General features: G+C 43.4%; 1 protein-coding gene across 8 annotated transcripts in view; it reads left to right on the plus strand.

The window, feature by feature from the left end:
* The first annotated feature begins 6,077 nt into the window (after window positions 1–6,077).
* Window positions 6,078–20,556, plus strand: part of LOC139162813 (NACHT, LRR and PYD domains-containing protein 12-like) — a 130,110-nt gene continuing 115,631 nt past the window's right edge. Inside the window, exons 1-4 of one of the 8 annotated variants that reach the window (XR_011558386.1) lie at window positions 7,277–10,219; window positions 12,173–12,337; window positions 13,067–13,379; window positions 18,737–18,824. The gene's annotated coding sequence lies outside the window, so the exon portion shown is untranslated. Of the gene's footprint in view, window positions 6,855–7,276; window positions 10,220–10,272; window positions 12,338–13,066; window positions 13,380–18,736; window positions 18,825–20,556 lie in introns of those variants that run through there. The other 7 variants (XM_070743695.1, XM_070743636.1, XM_070743643.1 and 4 more) reach the window with 7 other exon arrangements.

Here is a 20,556-nt window from a genome sequence, read left to right on the forward strand (position 1 = left end):
CTATATCCAAATCAAGCCAAATAATGAACCATTCCTCCTAGAGGAATTGACCCTGTGGCTAAACCTTAGGAAGAAGATAAATGTAGGCATATCCCAAATAGAAGGAAACATGACAATCAAAAAAGAAGCAGCATACATGTTTCAAACAGGTCCCGCAGAGTCAGCCTTCTCCAGGTCCCATCGGCCAGACAATGTCATCTGGCAGGGCCTGGGGGAAGAGCCTTCTCTGTGGTAGCACCTTCGGAGATGTGTACTTCCCCCACTCTCCCTGCCTTCTGTGAACTTTTAAAGCCCCACCTCTGCTGGCAGGCCTAGAGAAACTGAAATTTTAACATCTTGCCCCACTCAATGAATGAATGTGTGATGAATGTGCTGTTATTTAGATCCCTACATGTTGTGAGTTGCCCTGAGTCCAAGGAGAAGGGGGACATAGAAATCAAACAGACAGACAGACAGACAGATAGATGATAGATAGATGATAGATAGATAGATAGATAGATAGATAGATAGATAGATAGATAGATAGATAGATAGATAGACAGACAGACAGATGATAGATAGATAGATTATTTATATATATTTATATGATAGACAGACAGACAGACAGACGGACAGACGGACAGACGGACGGACGGATGGACGGATGGACGGACGGACGGATGGATGGATAGACAGACAGACAGACAGACAGACAGATGATATACAGACAGACAGACAGACAGATAAATGCCTACTATCTAATCTTAGTAATCTCAATGTAGCCCCATTACAAGTAGGCAATCGATTTCTCCTCCATATGTAGCATGTAAACTCACAAACTCCCCCTCAAACCCAAGCAGACACCTAAAAGAGAGACATCATCAAATATCCCTTGAAAAGTCCCATTATCAAACACTTCTGGGATAAACAGAAAAGTGCCCCAGACCGTCTCCTCCCAAAAAGGAAGGCGAGTGCTGATGAGAGCAGATTATATTCTCAGATGAACACAACCAGCTATCTGCAGACCAGACATTCAATCTAGGGAGCTACATCAAAGAGAATTTCATCAAAATAATTAGGCCAACAGATAACTACTTTTTTTCTCTTCCTTCATATAGGGGTGAATGACACAACAAAGAACCCGAAGAAACATTAAAAGAAAATGAAGAGCCTTTCAGTTTTGAATTCAAGGTGCAGTGCAGATTTTGGTTTGTCTGCGACCCCTTGGCCTCTTTGTTTGCTATTTAGTGGTTCTAGGGTGATCATTGACCCCTAGAGCCAGTGATTTGAAAGAGGAGCCCCGAGCGCACCCGAGGGTGGTCGGCAGACCCATTGGGCAGCGAAGGAATCCTCTAGCTGAGACATGACGCTCCGACTCCATCAAGGCAGCTGGGAGGAAACGACGAAGATAGAGTTGGAGTGAGGCTCTCTAAGGATCGACCATTTTTTGTGGATGGATTTTGATCTGCTCTGTTGTGTGCATTGAATTGGAGAAGAGATTGTGCCAGAGCCCTTGAAAAGCGGCGACTGCAAAATCTGCGATCCCTTTGAAGGGCTAATGACGGCAGAGAAGGAAGGACGTTAGGCAAAGCGGGTGGATTTTTCTGAGTGGATCTTTGCCACATCCTACTATTATTGGGAACTAAACACAGTGATCGACTGGAAACAACATTGTATAACAATAGATACGGGAGAAAGCTTTGGGAAGTGTTGACGCTGAGAAAATTTTTTTTGACAGATTAGAGTGGATTGAACTGGTGACAATCCACAAAACCAGAGGCCTCCACTTCCCTTTGACTTTCTATTCTTAGCTAAATAACCGGAAACAGAAACTCTGAAGCTCGAACCTTTGTTGAATACAGTGGCACCTCTATCTACAAAGGCAGAAGTCACCATTTCTTCCCCGCCAGCACTTGGATCAACTGCGGGGGAAATGTACAGAGTAGAGCCGAGAGGAGGAGAGGGGAGCCGGCCACTCCTCGCCGTTCCTTGCAAGAGAGGGGGCTATAAAGAAATGGGGGGGGGAGGAATACATGGGGAGGCTGGGAGAGGCAGAAACTAAACTTCCTCTTGAAGTTTTCAGTGCTGCGGAAACGAAACAATCGCGCGGCCCCGATCCAGATGGAAGAAACCCGCCCTCCCCTCCCCCGCCATACTCAGAGCCTGCAGTGCTCTGGTTTTGCTCCTCGTTAGTTGACAGACTGACCGCCCCCCCTAATCTGTGTCTGCATCGCCTGCACTTCCCTGAGGACCGACAGCTTGATCCCCAAGAGCGAAGGGGAAGCAAAGGAGCCTCCCCCGGTCCCCACCGGCATTCAGGGACCCCCCCACATCGTCTGAAAAAAGAGCCAGCCACGCTGGTACAGGAACTCCTTTGCCCATCTTCCAAGCCCTGAAATCGCCTTTCAAGGAAACGAGGCCAAGACGTCCCTGCGGTTGACCGATGCCTGTCCAGAAGGGACTTTCCACCTTCAACCGCAGAGAAATCTTGGCCTCATTTCCTTGCAAGGAAATTTCAGGACTGGGAAGATGGGCGAATGGGCTCCTCGGCCGCATTTTGGGAGTCAAGACGTCGGGCTTTGCTTGCCACCCAGGGAATCACGCAGTGACAGGCAAAAAAACCAAAACACCCCACCAAGGCAGAAAGGACTTTGGACTGCGGTCTTGGGAAGCCAGAGCGTGGCATCGCTTCGCTGGCAACCATCGGCATTGGCAGTCGGGAGGCGGGGAATCCCGGTAGCAGTGGCAAGCAAAGGGGAAATCCCGGTGGCTGCAGTCACAAGGCAGGGGATTTCACTGTGGCAGTAAGAAAGCACATGTACCCGGGCTCAGGTTCGTAAGTAGAAAATGATAGAAACATAGAAACATAGAAGTCTGACAGCAGAAAAAGACCTCATGGTCCATCTAGTCTGCCCTTATACTATTTTCTGTATTTTATCTTAGGATGGATATATGTTTATCCCAGGCATGTTTAAATTCAGTTCCTGTGGATTTATCTACCACGTCTGCTGGAAGTTTGTTCCAAGGATCTACTACTCTTTCAGTAAAATAATATTTTCTCATGTTGCTTTTGATTTTCCCCCCAACTAACTTCAGATTGTGTCCCCTTGTTCCTGTGTTCACTTTCCTAATAAAAACACTCCCCTCCTGGACCTTATGATTCAGATGTAGAGGCAAAAAAAACCTTAAACACCGGGTTCATATCTCAAAAAGTTCACCAGTAGAGGCATTGATAAGTAGAGGTACCACTGTATGAGCATAAGTTTAAATTACTATATGGATTGAAATATAAATAAGTCTGCAATCAAAATCTAATAAATAGTGGTACCTCATCTTACGAACGCCTCTTCTAACGAATATTTCAAGATACGAACCTGGTGTTTAAGATTTTTTTGCCTCTTCTTCCGAACTATTTTCACCTTACGAACCCAAGCTGCTGCTGCTAAGATGAAGGGGTTTCTTTTTTTCCCCTTTTTTGAAGAAAGAAAAGGGAGGGGTGGCTTGGAGGGAGGAAAAGACTCCACTGAATTAACTAGGAGAACGCGTTTTTGCAAGCACTGAGGGGGGTGTCTTTTTAAGAAAGAAAAGGGAGGGGTGGCTTGGAGGGAGGAAAAGACTCCACTGAATTAACTAGGGGAACGGCGTTTTTGCAAGCACTGAGGGGGGTGTCTTTTTAAGAAAGAAAAGGGAGGGGTGCCCCCCTTGCCTTTCTTCCTTCCCACTCACCCTTTAGCCTAGCTTTGCTTCTTCCACCCGCCCCCTTTAGCTGCTCCTCCCTGCCCTCTGTTCGCCTCCCTTCTAAAGTTTGGGATTTTCCTGAAGGATTTGCACGCATTATTGGCTTTTACATTGATTCCTATGGGAAACATTGTTTCATCTTACGAACTTTTCACCTTACGAACCTCCTCCTGGAACCAATTAAGTTCGTATCATGAGGTACCAGTGTAGTTCTATCAATATCGAAGTATCAATGACAAAATATCCTTAATAACTTTAAATATGTCTAAAAAGTGGTGGTAGTTAATATATGGTAATTGACAAATAGTAATTAATAATTGATAAGTTAATATTTTTTAAAATAAATGTGTAAATCAATAATTACAATATAATCTTGCAATAAGTCGGTAAAATAAATCTAAGTCTATGAAGTTTTAGCAATGATAACGGTAGTAATAAAAGTAATAAAGATAATACATTATTTAAACTAGCACAATTATATCAATACGATTTGTCCAAGGTCGGAGTCAGAGAAGGGCAAGAAAAGGAAGGAGAAGAACCCCCCCCCCAAAAAATATGAAAAGGAAGAGAGCAGGAAAAAATTAATTATTCAATGTAATGACAGAAAAGTATACTTTAGGTTGCATTATAATATTTTATTTATTTATGTTTGTTTGTTTGTTTGTTTGTTTGTTTGTTTGTTTGTTTGTTTGTTTATTTATTTATTTATTTATTTATTTATTTATTTATTTATTTATTATTAGAGTTGAAAGGGATCTTACAGGTCATCAAGTCCAACCCCCTGCTTGAGCAGGACATCCTACAGCACTCCATCCAAATGGCAGTCCAATCTCCTCTTGAAAGTGTCCAGAGTTGGGGAGTTCACAACTTCCGCAGGCAGGTTGTTCCACTGGTTGATCACTCTGACCCTCAGAAAGTTCTTCCTTACCTCCAGGTTGAAACTTTCCTTGGTCAGCTTCCAACCATTGTTCCTCGTCCAGCCCTCTGTTGCCCTGGAAAACAGTGTGTCCCCCTCCTCTTGGTGGCAACCCCTCAAGTACCTGTATACAGCTATCCTGTCCCCCCTGGCCCTTCTTTTTACTAGACTATCCCTGCCCAGTTCCAGCAACCTTTCCTCCTATGACCTGGTCTCTAGGCCTTTTATCATTTTAGTTGCTCTTTTCTGCACGCTTTCCAGAGTCTCTATTTCTCTTTTGAAGTGTGGTGGCCAGAACTGGATGCAATACTCCAGGTGCGGTCTGACCAGAGTGGGGTTATTACCTCATCATCAACAGCAAAAAAAAAAAAAAAAAGCAAAACCTTAAGTCTGGTAAAAGTTCTAAATCAGGAAAAGTTCTTAGTCAGAAAAAAGTTACATCAGTCTATTTTTTTTGGCTTGTCCTGAAACCACAATTCAGTCGCAGAACAGGTTTAAATCAGTAACAGTCGGGAACTGCACATTCTGGTTCTTTTTTTTTTCTTGTGTGTGTATGTATCACTTCCCTTCCTTTTAATTTATTTTTTTACATTAACCTGGCTGCCTCCAGCAGAAGAGTTCACGTACAGGTAGTCCTCAAACTTACTGCCAGATCTTGAGTCCAAGATTTTTGCTCCATTTCACCACCTCTCTTGCCAGTTAAAGTGAATCACTGAAGTTTCTTAAATTAATATCACTGTTGTTAAGTGAACCTGTCTTTCCCATTGAAATAATGGCAACAATGAGTTGGAAGGGACCTTGGAGGTCTTCTAGTCCAACCCCCCACTTAGGCAGGAAACCTTACACCACTTCAGACAAATGGTTATCCAACTTCTTAAGAACATCAGTGTTGGAGCATTCACAACTTCTGGAGACAAACTGTTCAACGGATCAATTGTTCTGTCAGGAAATTCCTCCTTAGTTCTAAGTTACTGAAGGAGGGGAAAGGGGGCGGGGGAAGGGACGGCGTCAAGGCTGTTTTCATTGCCCTTCTCGCTTGCTCGCTTCCCAGCCGTCAGAAGCTTCTCCCCAGGGCGTCCTTGCAGCGGGCGGGAGAGCGAGCGAGCGAGACGTGCAATCGGGAGAAGGCTGCTCCCTCTCGCTTGCTCCCTTCCCAGCCACCAGGAGCTTCTCCCCGTGGTGTCCTCCCCCCAATGCCCCTGGACACACACACACGCCCTTGTGTTCACACGCTCGGCCCGACACAGACACACAAAACATCTTCCCTCGGGCAGGAAGCGCCTCTTCCCATTTGTTTTGTACAAAGCAGAGCCCATCCGCCGAGCAGACCTGAGTGACTCCGGAGTGAGGGGAAGGCTTGGAAGTTTGTGATGTCCCTGCGGCGCTTCCAGCTTTCCCGGCGCTTTGCCAGCCTCCCGCCAACCATCCGCTCCCCCAGCTCGCCACTCCAGTCAGCTTCCCAGGTGGTGGCTTGAGACGGGGAAGCGGACGGTCGCGGGGAGGCAGGCAAAGCACCGGGAAAAGCAGGAGCAGGAGGCGGAGGAGGCCGAGAGGGACATGTGTGTGCTGAATCCAACGACCCTGGCTTGGCGAACAAGGCTCCACCGGAGGCTCTGAGATGAGCCGGAGATTATGGAAGCAGCGCTCATAATAGGGAGAAGGGCCAATTTGGACGGGGCGCCCTTCCTGAGTCGGGACCATCTCTGCAGGCGAGCGAAGGAAGCGGGTGAAGGGACCCATGAGCCCAGAGTGATTCTCCAGCCGCACGTCTCTCTTTGTCGCTCGGACACCGCGGGGAAAAGCTCCTGGTGGCTGGGAAGCTTGGCTGGCGAGAGAGAGAGAAGCCGCCCGTCGGGAGCTCCGGGGGGAGGAGCGGAAGTCCGGCCGGGCAGAGCTGACCCGCTGTGGGACGCATACGGGACCAGCTCCTCTTTCTTCCTGGCTGTGTGTGGGAAGCTGGAGCCCTCCGTGCCGCCCCCCTCCGCCCCCTCCTGCTGCAGAAAGAAGCCGAGGGTCGCTCTGCCTCTTTGCAGCCGCGAGAAGCAGCCTGACTGTGGGGTCGCCTGCTTTTTTCTCTCCTTTGCCGCTTTGGGCTGCCCGGTTGCAGGCTCATCCAGTGGCTGGCTCTTCTTCTTTTGCCACCACCGCCGTTGCTTGGAGGTCACGCCTGGCTCCACAGCCGGCCCGGTTTCGAAGCACCCTGCTCGACTGTCCTTTGGAGGTGAGGGGCGCGTCCCGAGTTCAAGACCAGCTCTGGTTTGCAAAGAGGATCGGCTGCGGTTTGTCAGCTGAGCAGCAGGGGGGGGGGGCACTAAACGGGGCCTGGGCTCATTCGTCCCAGCTCAGGAGGGGCGCCCTGTCCTCAGCTGGCCCATCTCCCTATGATGAGTGCTGTACAAACAATTCCTGGGTGGGGTTCTAAGGGCTCTGGTTCATTGCAGAGCCTCGGATGAAGCCTTGATTGCCGAGCCAGGGTCGTCGGAATCCGCACACCCAGACCCCTCTCGGCCCCCTCCGCCTCTGCCTGCTACTTTCCCTGGTGCTCTCCCTGCCTTCCCCACCAAGCCTACCTCTTCAGTAGAAGGTAAAGCCTCCACTGGTGGTGGTGGTGGTGGGGAGGAAACCCCCCTCTGTTCCTCCTTGGCAGGGTGAAGTTCTGGGAAGGTGAAGAGCTTCCTTACTTGGGCTCTCCAAACTCTTTGCCATCCTGAAACTGCGCCACCCCCACAGGAGCAGAAGAAGGTAGGGCCACTGTTGGCAATGGGGGGGGAGAGAGAGAGGAGACCCACTGCACTTTTCCATGGCATGGTGAAGTTCCAGGACTGCTTTCTCCAACTACGGGTCTGTCTCCAGCCTTATATATCCACGTGACCTGTCAGAGCCCACAGAGTTGGCCAGGTCTTGTCAATCACGCAGTGCCGTCTGGTAGGCCCTAGGGGAAGGGCCTTCTCTGTGGCAGCTCCGACCCTCTGGAACCAACCAACTCCTCCCAGAGATTCACACCACCCCCACTCTCCTGGCCTTCTGGAAGGTTTTAAACACTCACCTTTAAATAATGATAGAAGACAGTAGAATAGTAAGAGAGGAACAGTAGGCACGATGGTGCTCGTATGCACGCCCCTTACAGACCCCTTAGAAAGTGGGAGAGGTCAATTGTAGATAATCTACAGTTAAAGGTTTGGGCCTTGGGAGTAGAAACCACAGAGTCAGCTAGAGCATTCTAGGCGTTGATTACTCTGTTGTAACATAGACAAACTCTCCTGGCTTATCAGTGTGCTGACATGCGGTGTAGAGTTTATTTATTTTTATTTATTTTTTATTTATTTATTTATTCTTTGTCCAATATACAATGCATATGAAGGAGAATAAACATTAAGTAATATATATAATGACAGAAAGTAAGAAAGAAGAGAGGTTGGAGGAAAGGAGAGAAAATGTATGATATATGAGATAAGGAAAGAAGATTGGACAGGGGACGATAGGCACATCAGTGCACTTATGTACGCCCCTTACTGGCCTCTTAGGAACTTGGAGAGGTCAATCGTGGAGAGTCTTAGGGAGAAATGTTGGGGGCTGGGGGCTGACACCACTGAGTCTGGCAATGAGTTCTGGTGCTGTCTTTGCTGTTAATGTTTCACCAAATGCTTCAGCAGAAGAAGTGAGGATTTGCTCTTTGTCCCTGCCTGGCAAAAGCTCTTCTGGCCTCCAGAGGTGCCAACTGTGGAAGAAGAAACGGGGTCTTGCATCCTGGGAGGGGGGTGCAAGGCATTATGGGCCAGATGCAGAGAGCCGGACCTCCATCATTGCTCAAGTTGTGGGGCTTCTGTTTAACATTGAACAATTGGACAGAAGGCAAAGGCAGGGGTGGGCAGGGTTCCCTCTAATTTTTTTTCGGTGTGAGCAGGAAAGTATAATGTCTGAAGGGCACATTTCCATGCCTGGGCGTGGATCGGTTAGAAACAAAAGGGGGTCACGTGACCTCCGGACACACAGCAATGGTCATAAAAAGGAAACGGCAGCAAAGTTTTGACCCTCCGATCATCGGGCTGCTGCGAAGGTGCTAAATGTTAAAAAGGGCCATAAGTCACTTTTTTCAGGGCCATTGCGACTTTGAACGGTCAGTAAATGAACCAATGAGGCCAATGTTTCTATCTCCTGAGTAAGACGGTTATTAAGTGAGTTCTGCCTCACTTTACCACCTTTCTTGCCACAGTCATTAAGTTAATCCTTGCAGCTGCTTGAACATCCCTGGGACATGGCCACCATCATAACTAACCTGTCAAGTGTCCAAAGTTTGATCCAATAGCCCCTTTATTTTTCTTTTTTTAAAAAAAATATTTTTATTGAATTTTTTAAAAGGACAAACAAAGACATACAACATTGAACACTCAAGGAGCTGCCATTGCTCTGCTTATCTTAGAAGTCTAACTACTACAAAAAACAACAACACCTAACTATAATCAGATCAATAGAAAAATAACATACATTCATATTAGATATTTATTAAATTTAACTCTATATATTAATTTAATTATTTTGTCTATAAAATGCTTATTCAAAGAGTATAATATAGTAAATAACATGTCTAAGTTTATTCTATTATAAATGTTTTTAAACTATTAAGCTCTAACTTATAAAATTTCAAGACTATGCGTTCAAAAAATTCTAAATTCTTGTTACTTTAATTTTTGTTGTTATTTTTAAAATCCCACCATTCATATAATTTGTTCCATATTTTATAATATTCTGTTTCTACTTGATTATTCAAGCGTTTAGTCATCATATCTAATTCTGCACATTCCATAATTTTTTGATAAACTTCTACATCCTTTGGTATTTCCTTTTCTTTCCATTTCTGTGCAAATGTGATTCTTGCCGCAACCAATATATGTATTATTAAATAATAAATTTCTTTTTTATACTTAATGTTTGAAATACCCAATAAGAAAAATTCAGGAGATTTTTTAATCTTCGCCTTTGTTATTTCATTTAGTTTAAGTTCAGCTCAGTTTATTCAATTCATTTTGTCATGTGTTCAATTCATTTAGATATGCCTACTTCATCTAAATTGACAAATTAACAGTTCAGTCTTTCAGTCTTTATATTACTACTGGAGAAAAAATATGAATAGTACAAAAGAAAAAGAAAAAAAACCACACTATAATCTTAAAATTCGAAAGAAAAAAATACTGTTAATATTAACAAAGACAAGTAGTTCCAGCCGTTTTTCTTCTGAGCATATGGATATCACTTACAGTTTTTTCACTTTGTTTATGTTCGCCTTTTCGATCTGAATCTTCTCTTTTCAAGCTTACTCGATAGTATACCAAAAGGTTTTCTCGTCGTGCTGTAAATCTTCTTTCTCTATTGATCTGCTTCTTTGTAGACCTCTGTATTCTGTTTTTTACTTCCTTCTCTTGGAGACCACTATGGCTGCGCCCAGGTAGCCGCTTGGACGGAGCTCTTCATGGATGTAGCTGCGGGGCTTTCCCTGGCCCCCGGGACCGTGGCGATCCGCCGGGGGATTCGGGAGACCCCCTGTCCTGTGCCGACAGTGCACGAAATGCACCCTACAAGCCAGAAAAGGTAGGCTGCGGAGACAGAGCTATGTCTCCGCACCCCCGTCGCAATCGTGCTCCAAGCCGGAAGTCACCCCTTTATTTTTATAACAAAATCTTTTCTTCCTAGAAGGAAGAATAAAAAGGATAAAATGGAAAATGGGATTAAAAGGGGATACAAAAAAAGAAAAAAGAAAAAGGTTTGGTTCAAAGTTCTGCTCAGATTGAAGATATTGGAGTTTGAGAAGGGTTGATTAAGCTTGGAGTATTGTTTTGTTTGCTCTTTTTTTAACTTTTGTTTTTCTATTTAGATATATAAATTTAGGAATTGCTGATCTGTTTTAATAAAGTTAGAAGTATTGATTATAATAAGATATGCAGTAGGTGATACTGATTTGGATTAATGCATAAATGGTATTGAATTTAGCACATTGGCATACTGGTTAATAAGTTAGAAATATAATTGGTGTTGTATTTTTTGAAGGAACATTAAGGAGAGAATTTAACTAAAAGAACATGTATGTAACTGGATGACAAAATTAGAAAAATAACTTTTGCAACTTTTGGGATGATTAATATAAGTTACTAAGAAAATACTGCATTTTATTCATGGAAAATCAGATGGTATTAGATTGTTTGAATGTATGTTGAGAGGGGAAAATATTAACCCCACCCCCAAAGGGCCTTCCACCCTCTTTCCCTCCATTCATTTCATTCTTTCTCCTTCGTCCCTCCATTTCTTCTTCCTTCCTTCCTTCCTTCCTCCCTTCCTTCCTTTCTTCCTCCTTTCCTCCCTTCCTCTCCACTTCTCTCTGTTCCCTCTCTCTCTCATTCTCTCCTTCCAGGTCTCTCTCATTGCTGCGTCCTCTCCCTCTGTCTCCCCTTCACTCTCTGATATCTCATGGGATGGGGACTGACTTTCTACATATTCAATGTCAGCCACATGTCCATAACACTTGATTAGTTGCCCTCTGGCTTCTCGACTTTCCTTGCCTGGCTAGCTTCTAATTTATCTACGAAAAGAAAGGGGCATTAGCCCCAAATCTCTTTGAGAAGGCTATCAGGGGCCTTCCAGAAATGTTTCTGAAAGGGCTGAGAGGCCCCAAAATGGAACAGAGACTAAACTTGAGCTTAAACGAAAATGGGAGTTTCTCTGACTCAGACCAGGCACATCAATCTTGCATGGAGATGGAGATGGAAAAGGGGAGCATTTTCTCGGCTTGTGTGGGCATCAAGGGTTCCTCTTAGGAGAAGAGCTTTGTTTTCCCTGCAGCCTTCTCTGCATTTCTTGCCAATGGGAGAAAAAGAATCTGCACAGGTCTCCAAACTCTTTTCTGTTATTACAACTGAAAGAGGTTGAGAAAGAAGCAGGAAAGATGTGGAAGACCTTATTGAAACAACAGGCTGCTTACACAGGAAACATGACTCAAGAGCTATAAGGAGGAAGGGAGGAGCACGTTTGAAAACGAAAGTGCTTTTTAAAAGGAGGAGTGAGGACAAAGCTTTATTTCTCTGCTCACAAATTTTGAATCAATTTAGGTTTCAACCTCCCTTACTTCACCTGAATGGTAAGTCTCACATTGAAACCCTTAAATATGGGAAGGTTGGATCTTGAGGTACCTATTTGTGTGATAGACTTGCCTTGGAAGGACCAGTGTGTTGTCAAAACATGCAGACTTTACAGCTATCAGTAATTTCTGATGACAGTAGTTTCTACAGGGATGAAACTTGTCCTGGAAAGGAAGAGGTTGTTCAGCTGAGCTTAAAGTGGGTCTGGAGAAGGAGGCTCCTTGCCCTTGATACTGGGATGAAATGACTTTAAAGGCCACTTGTGTTTCTGGCTAAGGCCTTGTTTCTGGGAAAGGTTTTAGTTCCTGTGGTTTCATAGAGATAAACTCTCCTGGCTTATCAGGGTGCTGACATGCAGTGTAGAGTTCTGGTGCTGTCTTTGCTGTTAATGTTTCACCAAATGCTTCAGCAGAAGAAGCGAGGATTCGGGTGTTGGTCCCTACCTGGCAAAAGCTGTTCTGGCCCCCAGATATTCCAACTGTGGAAGAAACATAGAAACATAGAAGACGGACGGCAGAAAAAGACCTCCTGGTCCATCTAGTCTGCCCTTATACTGTTTCCTGTATTTTATCTTAAGGTGGGTATATGTTTATCCCAGGCATGTTTCTAAGAAAATAATGCATTTTCTTCATGGAAAATCAGATGGTATTAGATTGTTTGAATGTATGTTGAGAGGGGAAAATATTAACCCCACCCCCAAAAGGCCTTCCACCCTCTTTCCCTCCATTCATTTCATTCTTTCTCCTTCGTCCCTCCATTTCTTCTTCCTTCGTCCCTTCCTCCCTTCCTCCCTTCCTTCCTTTCTTCCTCCTTTCCTCCCTCCCTCCCTTCCTCTCCACTTCTCTTTTTTCCCTCTCTCTCTCATTCTCTCCTTCCAGGTCTCTCTCATTGCTGCGTCCTCTCCCTCTGTCTCCCCTTCAGTCTCTCATATCTCATGGGATGGGGACTGACTTTCTACATATTCAATGTCAGCCACATGTCCATAACACTTCATTAGTTGCCCTCTGGCTTCTCGACTTTCCTTGCCTGGCTAGCTTCTAATTTATCTACAAAAAGAAAGGGGCATTAGCCCCAAATCTCTTTGAGAAGGCTCTCAGGGGCCGTCCAGAAATGTTTCTGAAAAGGCTGAGAGGTCCCAAAATGGAACAGAGACTAAACTTGAGCTTAAACGAAAATGGGGGTTTCTCTGAGTCAGACCAGGCACATCAATCTTGCATGGAGATGGAGATGGAAAAGGGGAGCATTTTCTTGGCTTGTGTGGGCAGCAAGGGTTCCACTTAGGAGAAGAGCTTTGTTTTCCCTGCAGCCTTCTCTGCATTTCTTGCCAATGGGAGAAAAAGAATCTGCACAGGTCTCCAAACTTTTTCCTGGTATCATAACTTTGTAGGAGGTTGAGAAAGAAGCAGGAAAGGTGTGGAAGACCTAAGTGAAACAGAAAGTGACTGTTAAAGCTTTGTGGAGACAAGGCACCTTAGAGGAAGCTACACAGGAAAGCAGCTGCACAGGAAATGTGACTCACCCAAGATGAGCTAAGAGGAGGACGAAGGACAAAGCTTGAACTCTCTGTTCACAGACTGAGAATCTATGTAGCTTTCAGCCTCTTTTACTTCACCAGTATGGTAAGTCTCACCTTGAAAACCTTAAATATGGGAAGGTTGGACTTTGACTTGTGTGATAGACCTGTCTTGGAGGAACCCGTGCTTTGTAAAAACATGCAGACTTTACAGCTATCGGTAATTTCTCTGCAGATGAAACGTGTCCTGGAAAGGAAGAGGTTGTTTAGCTGAGCTTAAAGTGGGGCTGGAGAAAGAGGATCCTGGATCTCCACCAGCGGCCTAGAAACACCAGGGATTTCTGCTTGGCTCAAGACCTGGCTACTCAGACAGGAATTGCACTTGATAACTTTAGAGGCCCCTTCCGTTCCTGGCTTGTGGACTTCTAAAAACATTGTTTCTGGGAAGGTTTTTAATTCCTGTGGTTTCATATAGACAAACCCTCCTGGCTTTTCAGGGTGCTGACATGCAGTGTAGAGTTCTGGTGTGGTCTTTGCTGTCCATATTTCACCACATGCTTCAGCAGAATCTTCACTTCTGGGCTGTTCTGGTCCCCAGAGGTTCCACTGTAGAAGAAGAAAAGGGGTTTTGCATTTTGGGAGGGGGTTGCAAGGCATTATGGGCCAGATGCAGAGAGCGGACCTCCCTCATTGCTCAATTTGTGAGGCTTCTGTTTGATGCTGAACAACCGGACAGAAGAAGAAATTTAATAAAAATTATTTTTTTAAAAAAAGAAATGATGAGAAAAACTAGTAGAATAGGAGTGCAGATTTAGTAAAAAGTCTGACAATGTTGAGGGAATTATTTGTTTAGTAGAGTGATGGCGTTCGGGGAAAAAACTGTTCTTGTGTCTAGTTGTCTTGGTGTGCATTGCTCTGTAGCGACATTTTGAGGGTAGGAGTTGAAACAATTTGTGTCCAGGATGCGAGGGGTCAGTAGATATTTTCCCTGCCCTCTTTTGACTCGTGCAGTATACAGGTCTTCAATGGAAGGCAGGTGGGCAGCAAATGTTTTTTCTGCAGTTCTGATTCTCTCAAGTCTGCGTCCGTCCTGTTGGGTTGCAGCACCAAACCAGACAGTTATAGAGGTGCAGATGACAGACTCAGTGATTTCTCTGTAGAACTGGATCAGCAGCTCCTAGGGCAGTTTGAGCTTCCTGAGCTGGTGCAGAAAGAACATTCTTTGTTGTGCTTTTTTGATGATGTTTTTGATGTTAGGTGACCATTTTAGGTCTTGAGATATGATAGAACCTAGAAATTTGAAGGCCTCTACTATTGATAATGATGATGATGATGATGATGATGATGATGATGATGATAATAATAATAATTTATTAGATTTGTATGCCGCCCCTCTCCGAAGACTCGGAGCGGCTCACAACAACAATAATAAAAATGTTACAATGGAACAAATCTAATATTAAAAAACATCTAAAACCCCCATCATTTAAAAACCATGCAACACATGCATACCAAACATAAAATATAAAAAGCCTGGGGGAGGTGTCTCAATTCCCCCATGCCTGGCGATACAGGTGGGTCTTAAATAATTTGCGAAAGACAAGGAGGGTGGGCGCAGTTCTAATCTCTGGGGAGAGTTGATTCCAGAGGGCCGGGGCCACCACAGAGAAGGCTCTTCCCCTGGGGTCTGCCAAACAACATTGTTTAGTCGACGGCATCCGGAGAAGGCCAACTCTGTGGGATCTTATTGGCCGCTGGGATTCGTGTGGTAGAAGGCAGTTCCGGAGGTATTCTCGTCTGATGCCATACTGTGTTGTTAGTATTGTGAGAGGTGGAAGGGTTTCTCCTAAAGTCTACCACCATTTCTACGGTTTTGAGTGTGTTCAGTTCTAGATTGTTCTGGTCACACCACAAGGATAGTTGTTCAACTTCCCGTCTGTATGCGGATTCATCATTGTTTTGAATGAGTCCGATCACTGTTGTATCGTCTGCAAACTTCAGTAGTTTAACAGAGGGATCGTTTGAGATGCAGTCATTAGTGTATAGAGAGAAGAGAAGTGGTGAGAGTACACAGCCTTGGGGGGCACCTGTGCTAATTGTACATATATCTGATGTGATTTTTCCTAGCTTCACCTGCTGCTTCCTGTCTGTTAGGAAGCTTGTGATCCACTTACAAGTGTGTTCAGATACCGCTAGCTGATTTAGTTCGGTTAAGAGAATGTCCAGTATGATAGTATTGAATGCTGAACTGGAAACTACAAAGAGGACCCTAGCGTAGGTCATTGGAGATTCAAGATGTTGAATGATGTAGTGTACAGCCATATTAACAGCATCATCTGTTGATCTATTTGCTCGGTATGCAAATTGCAGGGGGTCTAACAGTGGATCCATGATGATTTTCAAGGGGAACATCACCAGCCTTTCAAAGGTTTTCATAACTACAGATGTTAGAGCAACTGGTCTGTAGTCATTCAGTTCCTTGATGGAGGACTTCTTCGGCACTGGGATGATAGCGGAGCATTTGAAGCAGGAAGGAACATAGCACAGCTGTAGTGATTTGTTGAAGATTTGGGTGAAGATGGGGGCCAATTGGTCAGCACAGACTTTTAAGCAAGAAGGAGTTATCTTGTCTGGGCCTAATGCTTTTCCAGGCTTCTGTCTGTGAAATAGATCTTTTACTTCCTTTTCTGTGATCATTAGGTGTTGTAAACCCAATGGGATGGGTTCAGTTGTAGAAGATTTAGCTGTTGTTGGTGTGTCTGGGATGGAGGTTGTGCAGATAAGTGGTTCTTTTCAAACCTGCAGTAGAACACATTCAGGTCATCTGCCAATTGCTGATCTCCTTCACCTTGAGAAGGTGGTTTGCTGTAACAGGTGATGTTTTTGAGAGTTTTCCACATGTTTGCTGGTTCATTTTTTGAGAATTGATTCTTTAGCTTTTCAGAGTAGTTTCTTTTTACTGCTCTGATCTCCCTTGTTAATATATTTCTGGCCTGATTGTACAGCATTCTTTCACCTTTTCTGTAGGCTTCCTCTTTGGAATGATGTAACTGCTTGAATTTGGCTGTGAACCAAGGTTTATTGTTACTGTATATTTGCAAGTTCCTGGTTGGTACACATAGGTCTTCACAGAAGTTGACATATGATGTTACAGTATCTGTGAGTTCATCTAGGTCTGCAGAGGTGTCTTTAAAAATATTCCAGTCTGTGCAGTCAAAGCAAGCCTGTAGCTTTAACTTTGCTTCTTCAGTCCAAGTCCTCACTGAAGTAATTGTTGGTTTTGTGGCTTTAAATCTTTGTTTGTAAGCAGGTACAAGTTGAATCAGGCAATGATCAGAGTGGCCCACAGCTGCTCTTGGTAAGGCCCGGTAAGCATTTTTACTGTTGTGTAGCAATGGTCTAAGATATTATTGCCCCTGGTGGACAATTTACATGTTGAAAGTATTTTGGTAGCTCATTTCTTAAGTTTGCCTTGTTTAAATCTCCCAAAATAATGGCCAGTGAATCAGGGCATTTGGCCTCATCCTCCGTAATCTGATCACCTAGGGTTTTTAGTGCCTTTTTTTACAAAAGCTTGCAGAGGGATGTAAATAGCAGATATTAAGAAAGAATGAATCTCACAGGGAGAATAAAAGGGCTTGCAATTAATAATTAAAGACTCCAAGTTTTCATCACAGAATTTTTGTATAATGGTGATGTTTTTAGACCAGCTGTTGTCGATATATATATATACATAAGCCTCCTCTCTTTTTTCCTCCTGATAATTCTGCATTCTGATCTGTGTGAAAAATCTTGGAGCCAGGTATATGCATACTACTATCATCAATTTCCTCATTTAGCCAGGTTTCAGTAAAGCATAGGGCAGATGCATTGTGAAAATCAGAATTGTATCTATTTAAAAGCAGTATTTCATCCTTCTTGTTGGGTGAATGTAAATTGGTAAGAAAGATGGAAGGGAGCGTTTTTTTAAATTCCCTTCTTCCTTAGTCTATTTAAAATTCCCGCCCTTTTACCTCTTAGTCTCTGCCGTCTGCGTTTGTTTTTGGTGATCCATGGTTGCCGGGAAATGGCTTCCTCCTGTGCTAAAATCTCCTCTGTGTTTGTAAAGGCAGGTGGGGTGAAGTTGCAGATAGCTGCTCCTTAAAGAAATGTTCCTTAATTCTTAGCAGATGGTCTCTTGAGTAGGAAATCCGTTGAGAATTGCAGGGAATATTAGAAAATGAAGAAACTGTTTGAGAACATTTCACTGAGGCAGCCTTTGTCAGCGCCATCTTGGATAATTATGATAATGATGATTTATGATAGCTTGCAGTTTTGAGTTAATGATTATATTTTGATATTAACTTGTAAATGCAAAATGGGTATGAATAAAGGCATTATAGAGGCATTTAAGGCTTTAATAAACTATATAGGAAAATGCATATATTGTGGTGTCTCCCTCAATGTAACAACAATAGCACAATGTAGGCTCACCATAATTAAAGATTGTTGTCCATTTATGTGCTGCTATAACTCATAGCCATCGTATTAGATCTATTCAATTGGAGACTGCTAAACCAAGTCCATTTAAACTGAGGCTTTACTTTATCACTATCAGAAGTAAGAGAACCTTTTACAAGACTGAAAACCTCTTCAAAGTATATCTATATACACCAGCGGTGTCAAACTCAAGGCTCACGGGCAGCATCAGGCCCACAGGGTGCATAATTCTGGCCTGTGGGAATAAGAAAGGACCAACGGCAGTGCTTCTGCCAGCCAAAATCGGCTGTGGGTGGGCAGCAGTGGGCTTTTTTGGTCTGCTTTCAGCCCCCGTGCCCTCCTGGCAGCCAAAAATGGACTATAATGGAGTGAGCGTGGACTGTTTTTGGCCTCAACAGCCTCCTACAGCAGTCTGGCAGCCGAAAACAGTTATGTTTCTCTCTCTCTCTCTCTCTCTTTTTAAAAATAATTTTTATTATAAGTTTTCAAAAGTTTTCCAAAGGTAAGGACAAAGACTAACAATAAAATAAACACATGTAACAAAAAAGTGTCAAAACAAAGCTGAAAAAAACAATATAGTATAATACAAGTAATACAAATAATGTAGAAAGAAAAAAAAGAAAAAAGAAAACACATACAACATTATAATTAAAAATTAGCTAATATTCGCTTCCTTGACATCGGTATAATATTAATATTTATGGATTTATAATTTTTTATTTTTTCAAGCCATATATACAGTTTCTCCCATATGATATATATTTCTTTCTTTTGTTCATTACGTAGTTTTTGCGTGAGTTTGCTCATTTCCGTGGATTCTAGTATTTTATTAATGACCATTGTTTCGGAGGGCATGTGTTCATTTTTCCATTCTTGTGCTATTGCTAATCGAGAGGTTGTTAGTATGTGTATAATTAAGTAATAGTGTGCTCTTGATTGTTTTCCTCTTATTAGTGGCTGGTTTTCTCTTGCTTCCATATCCAGGAATTAGCTTCTTTTTGGACTGAGGGGCCAGGAGAATAAGAGGTTTCCCGGGAAAGGTTGCAGCTGCTGGCGAAAGCAAGCGTCCTTGGTGAGTAAAGTTGGCCAAGGGGTCTGATCCTGGGGTGGTGATACGATATGTAGAGGTTTGATTGAATACATGTGGGCACAAAGAGCAGGTGGGAAAATGTCTCTATATTTGTGCTGGGTTCTTGAGCACAAGAGCTAATTTAACACACATAGAACATGCTAACAAATTACCCACATTACTAACGTGGGCAACCAACTGCCCATACCCCATTATCTTCCTCGGAGACCTCAACCTACCACACATTAACTAGTCCTTAAATGAATGCAGCACGGAAACCATTCATTCTACTATATATAATACCGTCACCTATCTGGGACTCAACCAACTAGTAACTAACAATACCAGACTTGATAACTGTCTGGATCTCATCTTCTGCAACAGCAAAAGTGCAATATATGGCTTACAAATAACAGAACCATTTTCCAACAGTGACCACAGCATGATAAATTCAGTCTCAACTTAAGCCACACTATGAACCACTAAAATAATACAACACCAAAATTCAATTTCAAAAAAGCGAACTACGAACTCATTGAAGCCCACCTCTCAACATTAAACTGGAAAACTCTATTCTCTGAATGCTACACTACTGATGACCTCTGCAACACATTCCTACTCGAAATGAAAATTATCATCAGATTTCATGTACCTCTAACATGTACCATAAACAAAAAACAATAACCTCCCCATCTCAATTAGAAAATTACAAACAAGAAAAAAATCTCTCTGGAGGAAAAACAAAAAAGGACAAGTTTCCAACTTCAAAAGCCGATATAAAAGCATTTGCAATCAAATAAAAACATAATGCCTTAACTACTACAGCAAACAAGAGGAAACCCTCCTATGCACCAAATCTAATAGAGCTTTCTACAACTTTGTCAACAATAAACTCAAAGACTCTAGACCTATCCCTCCTCTCAAAGGACCCAACAACAAAGAATACCATGATGATTCATCCAAAGCCAACCTCCTCAACTCTTTCTTTGGCTGTGTATTTGTTAACAGCAATGGCTCATCCCCCAATTTCATCAATCGCACCTCAAACTCCCTCAACGACCTAACCCAAGTAGACTTCACTGAAGACCAAGTTGAAAAAGCATTACGTGACCTTAAACCTTCTCTATCAGTCAGACCAGATGTCTGTTTGACAGGAATGCTGTAATTTCCCTCCATAGCTGGATTACAGCATTCCTGTCAAACAGACAACAAGTGGTCAAAATAGGAAGCACCATATCCACCCCCGTCCCAGTTAAAAGTGGTGTTCTCCAAGATAGTGTACTGGGACCAACGCTCTTCATTCTCTACATCAATTACCTTTGCGATTACATCATAAGCAACTGTGTCCTCTTCGCCGACGATGTAAAACTCTTCAACACCACTGATAACACAACTACTCTCCAAAAAGACCTTGACGCTGTTTCTGGCAACTCCAAATCTCAACTAGCAAATGCTCTGTCCTACACATTGGGAAGAAGAATCTGAACTCCAAATACATACTGAATAATCAAATTATCACAGATAATCCCCACTCGGTTAAAGACCTTGGTATACTAATAACAAAAGATTTAAGTGCCAAAGCCTACTGCAACAATATAGCCAAGAAGGCTTCAAGAGTTGTAAACCTAATCCTACGTAGCTTCTGCTCTGGCAATCTCACACTACTTACCAGAGCTTACAAAACTTTTGCCAGACCCATCCTCGAATACAGCTCATCTGTTTGGAACCCATATCG

This window comes from Erythrolamprus reginae, chromosome 1 (genome assembly GCF_031021105.1).
Source record: "Erythrolamprus reginae isolate rEryReg1 chromosome 1, rEryReg1.hap1, whole genome shotgun sequence".
NCBI classification, from domain to species: Eukaryota; Metazoa; Chordata; class Lepidosauria; order Squamata; family Dipsadidae; genus Erythrolamprus; species Erythrolamprus reginae.